Raw genomic sequence first — 8,212 nt, 5'->3', positions numbered from 1 at the left:
CATGTCAAAGTGCTATAGGGAAGTCAAAGAGTCAAAAGAAATGTTGAAGACTCTTAAGGGCATGTTACATTATACATGTATTAGAGTCCAAGAAATACTTCCAGGGAAAGTCACAAGTCTCCCCCATGAAATGACATCACTAAAAGTAGCAATCTGAAGTATAAATGACAAGTCGGCCTCATGTCTACAAGTCAGCTTCAAGTCAGCCTAAATAAGGGATATACCTCTATATATAAGAGGCTTGTCCACTCCTCCAATGACAATGAAGATCACCTCTGAAATCAACGAGAAGAGGGGAAAAGTAGAAGGTGAGAAAGGGACAAAGAAAGAAGCCTATAATGCAGTTAAGGAGGAAGAAAAAGTACCGAGCCTTAGAGCAATGTTCTATAGTCAATTGTAGTCACATGTGTGAAGAAAAGGAGGGTCTCTCTGCTGTCATAGCAACCCTCCACCACAGTCATATGTATCTCATTGTTTGGGCTAGAAAAGTAGGCCTATAAGGCCTCTAACTCAAGCGAAGAAGGAAAGAGGAATTTCACATAAGGTTCTAGAAGGAATCCCCTCACATGTGCAAAGAAATAACGTCACACTACTGTCATATCAAACCTGCAACTATATCTCAAGAAAGAGCTTGGTTGGAGAAGGGATAAATTACTCTTCATATGTTTAGGAATCTACTAAGGATCAAAGAGGAATATCTCTTGTAGAAAATCATAACAAGGACTACTATTAGTTGCTGGAAGGAGGACGAAGTTCCGGAGGAAGGAGGATGAAGTGTTGGGGAAGGAGGATGAAGTGCTAGAAGAAGAAGAACAAAAACTTGACTTGTGCTTGGAGGATATTCTTGTCAAGGGTTTAGGGTTTGACATTTATCAGTAGAAGCTTCAATAAGGGAAATTTGAGAAAGGGTTTTCCTCTCTAAGAGAGAGAGGATTTTCTTTGGCAGAGAGCCAACATCTTGGGTTATTGTCTTTTGTATTTTGGTAACAGTTTGATGAAGTAAAATAACATACATTAATAATAAGAAGAAGATCAATATAACAACAAAAGTAAAAGTGCTTCACAAATTGTTATCATTTCTGGAAGAATCCTATCATAACTAATTGCCCTAGATTCTTCAACGTGGGTTTGGAGCTAAGGTGACACATCAAGGAAGGACATCTCAAGAACATATACAAGATTGAAGCATCAAACTAAGAGTTTCAAATACATCAAGGAAAAGGAGGTCTACCATCTACTATCCATCAAGGAAGACTACAAAGAAAGAAAAGAAGCCTTTCATATAAAGGCACCTACAAGAAGATTCATTCAAAGGAGAACGTACATCAAATGACATATTCAAAATAAAAACACTCCAAGTCAAGCCTCACACTCCAAGAAATCTTCATCATCAAGAAATCTCTTTGAAGAAGGCAATTTGAAGATCATCAAGATCCAAGAAGGAAAATCATCAAATATTCAAGAAGGAAGCAATACTTCTACATCACCAACACTATCAAGTAAGTATTTGTATGTTCCCTTATGAACATATCTCAATGTATTTTTGCAAGGAGAGCAACAAATTGGTTGGATTTTTAATTTAATTGCATGGAAAAAGAGGACAGATTTATTTCTCAAGGAGAATGAACTTCTAGACCACATCAAAGGGGATGCCACTGTCCCTGCTAAGGAACAAACTCAAGCCTTAGCAAAGTACAATAAGGATGAAACAAGAGATCAAAGGATTCTAATAGAATCCATCAAGGACTATCTCATTCCTTATGTTTCCAAGCTTGAAACATCAAAATAAATCTATGATAAATTGATAGAGCTATTCTCGATTAGCATAGTTGGAGAAATGATATCACTACGCAATGAATTGTACAAGATGAATATATCCAAGGAAGGAATAGCTCCCTACTTCATGAGAATCTATGAGATGAGAGATCAACTTCAAGAACTAGGAGAAGTCATGCCTGACAGAGAAATGACAATTGTAGTACTCAATTCACTACCTGAGGATTGGGGCAACTTCACATCAAGTGTATATGCCAAGAAGGAAGATACCCCACTAAGTGAACTTTGGTCTCTATGAAAAATTGAAAAGACTATACTCAAATCCAAAGATGACGTGGGATCAAAAGAGTAAGCATTCACTGCTATGGCCAAGAAAAAGGGAAAATTTGGCAAATTTGGTCCACGAAGAACAAGCAACAAAGATATGTCCAAATTCCAATGCTTTGGCTGTTAAGAATATGGACACTACAAAAGGGATTGTCCCAAGTTTAAGAAGGAAAAAAACAAGAGGAAAAGAGAATAATCTTACATTATTCAAGAAGTGAAAGAAGAATATAAGAAGAAGAAAAAGTAGGACCCTCCAGATCTCTACTGTTGTAACATATTTTGGTACACTAAAAATTACAAATTTTTGGTGGGAAATTGCCAATTTCTTTCTTGGCCAAATGCTAAGATATATGCTAATTAAGTACCTTTGAATGATTTATAAATTTTAGTTTTAATTTTAAAGTAACATGATATTTTCATCCCCGGATGCGGGTGTTTGCACGGCAGAAGGTGAGAGGCCACATGGCCAACATGTGCCGCCACGAGATTATATTCGGGAGGACACTCAGATCGCTGCTGAGGAATTAAATTCTGAGGCATTAGCTCAGAGCCTTCAATGAAATCTAAGGCGAAATGTGGAGGTTGCAGAGCGCATTTATGGCACCCAGGATTCAAGAGAATGCTGAGAGGGTTAAGTTGGGTGATTGTATGGGGAAGAACCATATTCAGAGTGAGAGGCACACTGCGCAGGCTGGTGTGGGCAATCTCTTCCTTCTGGCAGACGCTGCGGCTGTTACAGACAGTTCACAAGAGGTCAAGGAATATTTCGAGCTTGAATTCCCTGTTGACAGAGGCGCGGGTATCACTGTGTTATTGTCAAGAGTTGAGGAGAGAGAACTTCACTTCGTTGGGAAGAGACTCGAGTAGGGGCAACCTGCAATTGAAGCTCTGTTTTACACCGCCAGCTCCACTGCCAATATGGTCAAGCCAAGGGAAAGAATGCCATGCAGACGCGGCTCTGGTCGAGGGGGCTCCTCACGCCATCCAGCAGCGGATTCCCACCACCATTGCTGCTGTTGTTACTGTCACAGAAGAGCCGGGGCTACCCACATGCAGGCTACCCAGTTCATGGACACGGGCAGCCCCACTACAGGACCGCCATCTCTTCCAGCGTTTGGCACTGCAGTTTTTACCCTTGGAAGCATCAGTGCACACATCTCCGTCCTATTCATTAAGGACACCAAGGAAAATGAAGACGGCTGGGGCAGCAGGGAAACGCTATCCAATGAACAACCGGAAATTGCCGAGGAAAGAACAGAGGGAGCTCCTGAGCAGGCTCCCATCCAACCTCAGAAGCAGGAGGCGTCGTCCTCCAAGAAAGCTGCAGGGGAAGAATGGGAAGGCCTCCCTGAGTATTATGGTTGGGCTCCGATTATCGAGGAGAACCCTGAGGAGTAGCATTCAGCGGCGCGCTCCATCGACCATCTTTTTGTTCAGGTCTGGTTTAAGTCTTCTGTCTCGATCGCTATCTGTGTCTGGGTATGGGATAAGTTATATGTTTATGTCTGGGTCTTTCAAGTTCATGTGCAGGTTTTTATATGCTTTGGTTCAGTTAGTAGGTCTATTAAGGGAGCTAGCACAGGTCCTCGGTCGCCCCTGCGAGGGAAGTTTTTTGCTTCAAAGCCCCTGCGTGGGTGATTTTGGTTTGGAATGAAAACTATGATGTGTTTTGTAGTGGTTTGGATACAATTCCGGATGGAAATGTCGCCCCTGTGAGGGCTATTTTGGAGTTGCAAGCTGCCAACCCACAGTGCCACAGTCGGCCATGGGCAACCTGTCTTTCTGTCTGTAATGTTTATCTGTACATAATATAATAGAATAGCATAGTTTTACTGAGAAAAAAAAAAAACATGATATTTTCATAAAAGTATATTTGAATATTTTTATATAAATATCTCTTTAAAATTAAAGTTGTATTATTAATCATAAGTCATATACAAGTCAAAGCAGCATGTCAAGTCAAAGGAGGATCCCACAATCACACTAATCAAAGCACGAGAGGAGCACGCCTTTACAAATATTGAAATACAATATCATATGGGATAAATATGGAGCAAGTTTTAATGGTCAATATTAGCTCTTATAAGATCAACGACTGTCATTTCACTTCGGACCCCCCAAGGTCATCTGAGCTTTAACAACTAGGGGGAGGGTCCGAAGTCTTATTTAAAAACAAAACCACTTTTCCACGTGGCATATTGATGTGAATTTCAGACCCCCTAGGTCCAAAACCATTTACCAACAAAGACCCCCCCCCGGAATCCACTTGTGGTTTAGGGAAAATAGTGGACCAAAAAATTCGTGGACATCTACAGATAGTGAATTTCGGATCCCATTTCTGGTCAAACGTAGACAAAATTTAAAAATTTGAGACATGGGGTTTTTTGCATAACGAATTTAATTATATCTCATACGGGAATTTCTGCAAAATTTTGAGTTATTTGGGAGATTTCATCAGTTCTCTCAAGGGTATATACCTAGATTTCGTGATGGAGTAATGTCTTCATAGGACTGTGAGGCATTGAAAATGAAGCTAGCCGTGCTGAATCATGGGCTTCTATTTCCAATTAGAAATGTTAAGATTATAACTTCCAGTTTTAGCAACTTGTGGAACAGATTATCTACACCCAGTTTATGTAAACGAGCATGAGTCAAACATGCCAGCTTTTTCGAGTTGCAAATGCTCAGATTCAACTAGAAATCAAATTTGTAGTCCACAATGTGCCAATTGTTTTTCTCAGCCTTATCAATTGAAAGTATGTGATCAGGGAATGTTATTCATGCCTATTTTCATTTGGTGATGGTGAAAAGAAATTGGAGAATTTTCTATGTCTTGACCTGGTGGTTTCAAACTAGACTATTTATGAAGATAAGTTCAAGAGTCTTGCTTCAAAATATGATGTGAGTGGATATCCAACACTGAAGTTTTTCAGCAATGACTTCCCTATAGATTACTTAGGCCCACATAAAGCAGATTTACTTGTTCCTTATCTAAAAAAAATTGTTGCTCTAGTTGTTTTTGTTCTACACTCAAATGCTGAAGTTAATGAATTTATCAAAGAATTTGATAAAAAATTCCCATGTTTATTGGTTTTGGCGTGGAAGAATCCCTGGTGGTAGATTTTGGGAAGTAGTACAAGCAAAGAGCATGGTTCTCAGTAGCAAATGAAATTTCAGATGAAGCTATGGTGCAATATGATTTTGATAAGAAGCTAGGTTTGTTGGTCATTCGCCCAAAATACAGGAGCAAGACATATTTTATGGTTCCTTTGAAAGACAGTTTTTGCAAGAGTTTATCCAACAAAGATTGTTGCCACTGTGTGTACCTATAAGATATGAAACTTGGAAGCTATTAGAGGATGAGCAAAGGCCTATGGTCCTTACAATTATGAAGGATGAAGCAGAAGATAAATAATTGCAGTTAATCAAGACATTAAAAGATGCTGCATCTGGTAATCGTGATTTGGTCTTTGCATATGTGGGATCTAAATAGTGGGAAAAATATGTGCAGAAGAAGAGAAGGTTCATAACCAAGCTGCTTATTTCAAGAAAAATGTGAAATATGTGGGAGAACCAATGACACATTTGGAATCCATTGCATCATCAACGGTACGTTCAACAATAAAAGTGAAGGCCTCTGTTATAGTTGTTTTCATATCATCTGGACATGCTACAATATGGATAGCAAAATATAGGCCCACTATACCAGTTTAGTTGTTGTCATTCCCTAGTTGACAACTAATTGGTTAAAATGGAGTTTTACTGGAGCATTTCAGGCAAGGTAGTGCCTTGCTGTCAGAAGAATTCTTCTTATGTTAGTAGACCCTAAACATGTGGCTGAGTCTACAAGTGCTACAAATGAGTTAATATTGAAGATAGCGTTGGATCATGGAAAAGTATCAGGCATATTTAAGCCTCATGATCGTATAGTTGTATTTCAAAAAGTTGTTGACTCATTAGTTGAAAGGATAGTAGAGCTCAAATAATTAATTATTTTGAGAAGCTTCTGACTTATGTGAGTCATAATGAAAAACCAAGGAGAGAAGGTGTCTTTTACAACCTCAAAGCTTGATTATATGAATGCATACATAAGATTCGATGAAATAATGGGATAACAAGTTGTAAGCAAAGAAAGTGAACGTTTAATGAATTTAAGAGCTCTTATACTGCACATAAACTTGAGTAATGGACAGATCTTCAAAAAAAGTTTCACAATTACCATATTCTTGGCACAAAATCAATAGATAAGGGAGAAATACCTGATTCTAAGGCATCGAATTTGAAAACAGTTCCAAATTTCTTGCAGATTATTCAGATATTATTTTATTTTTAGTATACTATTCAATATTTTATTCCAGGATTATTGTAACAGTGTAGGAGATATTTAGTCTATATATTGTTTCATTTTTAATGTAAAAGGGTTGTCTTTTGATTCCAAGGATCTTGACTTTGTAATAGCTTCTATTATAGGGTTTCTAATGAAAGCCTTTCAGCTCCAGTTTATGATAGAATTTGTGTTTCTAGTATGTCTTTCTAGTGTTTCCATAACTTGTTTTCTACACATGTTCAAAGTATTATAGAAGATCTGGGTAAGAATAGATTGAGTTTTAATCTCTCTGAAATCCCTTGCAAATTAATAATCATTTAAAGATATTAGTATATTGGATTGTCTGTCTGAGTTAGCTCTTATTTGAAATGATTATTGTTTGTCCTTCTATCTTCTCCGGAATATGTTTTCTTGGGATGTAGAAATCTTCTATACGCATCCAAATTTCTGACTGTTCAGGCTGACTACTTAATTATTAGGAATCTCTATCCGTTCTTCTATCATAATCCTTGAAAATCTAAGTTATTCTATCAGGATGGAAGCTGACACTTTGAGGAATGGCTCTGTAAGAGAGGTATTTATTCATGAACAAGGATTGTGCAATCATCACCAACCACACCTAATTAAAACCATAAATTTGGCCATTGTGCTTCATAGGCTGTTGTTCAGTGACAGGTGAACAACATTAAACAAAGCCTCATAAAAACTGAAGGAGACCCCTCTGGTTCAAGGGCCAGCTTGAACCTAAACGCTAGTTGAGTTGGTTTACTGGCATAGTTTTTGCAGCCAGGGATTGCCTAAAGGAAACACATACAACATATACTATGACTAAGTCAACTTATTTACATAAGTCTTCTTTCAAAGTTTTGAGTATCATATAAGAATATAGAAATAGGATAGAATGCATGGTTTAGTGATAGCTTATAGAATATAGGAGAATGATGTAGAAATAACTCAAGATATTCATGTAGGAAGGATGCAGCTAGTTAATAACCTCATCCATGATGAAATAAAATGATCATGATAAAATCTTAGAAAGCCTCCATCATCAAAAAAGAAGAAGCATTTGTAGGATCAAGGTCATTAAGATCCTCCAATAGAATCTTCAATAGAAGATTCATAAAAATAGCAAATGTCTCAATAGGAGTTCCATTCATGGGATTCAAGAAAGTATGATATGCAAGAAAAGATGAAGCAAAAGAAATTTAGGAAATATCAATCTAGAAGGATCAACAAAGGAAGCTAAGATGATCAAAATAAAAACTAAAGATGAGGTATGTATGCATATATGTTAAGTCATGTCATCATATGTATTATTGGATCATGAGGAATGGTTCTAAAACATGATCAAGAATAGAAAGATCTCTTTCACTAATAACATGCTCAAAGGCATGATTTACATACCAATGAAGGTCAACATGAAGAAATGTCCTCATAAGGAGTATGAGGTGGTTGACTAAACAATCTATGAAGAAGAAGATGAAGAAAGAGATCAAAGATGAAAAGACACTATGGTCACTAGGAATCATTATCTGACAGATTCATTGAAGATATCTCCCGAAAGAAGGCACAAGAACTTTGATAAAGGAAGAAAAAGATCAAAAGGACCCTTGAAACTTAGAAAGGCCTTGGAGATATGAAGATACAGGTTATTGATTCAAGTCAACAAGATGTCATGATGGAAAGCCATCCAACAAAGTAATATTTAAATTTTGAAGTAATATCAGGATGAAGTCATGAAGGGCTACTAGAATGAAGTATTGAAAGAGTAAGAAAAACTAA

At 37.5% G+C, this 8,212-nt stretch overlaps 1 pseudogene; it reads left to right on the top strand.

Annotated features, from left to right (window-relative positions):
* Window positions 1-5,288: 5,288 nt before the first annotated feature.
* Window positions 5,289-6,089, top strand: LOC149229981 (pyruvate kinase 1, cytosolic pseudogene; annotated as a pseudogene).
* Window positions 6,090-8,212: the final 2,123 nt, after the last annotated feature.

The sequence above is a fragment of the Pinus tabuliformis genome, chromosome J (genome assembly GCF_031772625.1).
Source record: "Pinus tabuliformis cultivar Carrire ecotype Pingquan chromosome J, CPIR1, whole genome shotgun sequence".
Classification (NCBI taxonomy): Eukaryota; Viridiplantae; Streptophyta; class Pinopsida; order Pinales; family Pinaceae; genus Pinus; species Pinus tabuliformis.
The sequence above is the reverse complement of the archived record's forward strand: the minus strand, read 5'-3'. Positions and strand labels throughout refer to the sequence as shown.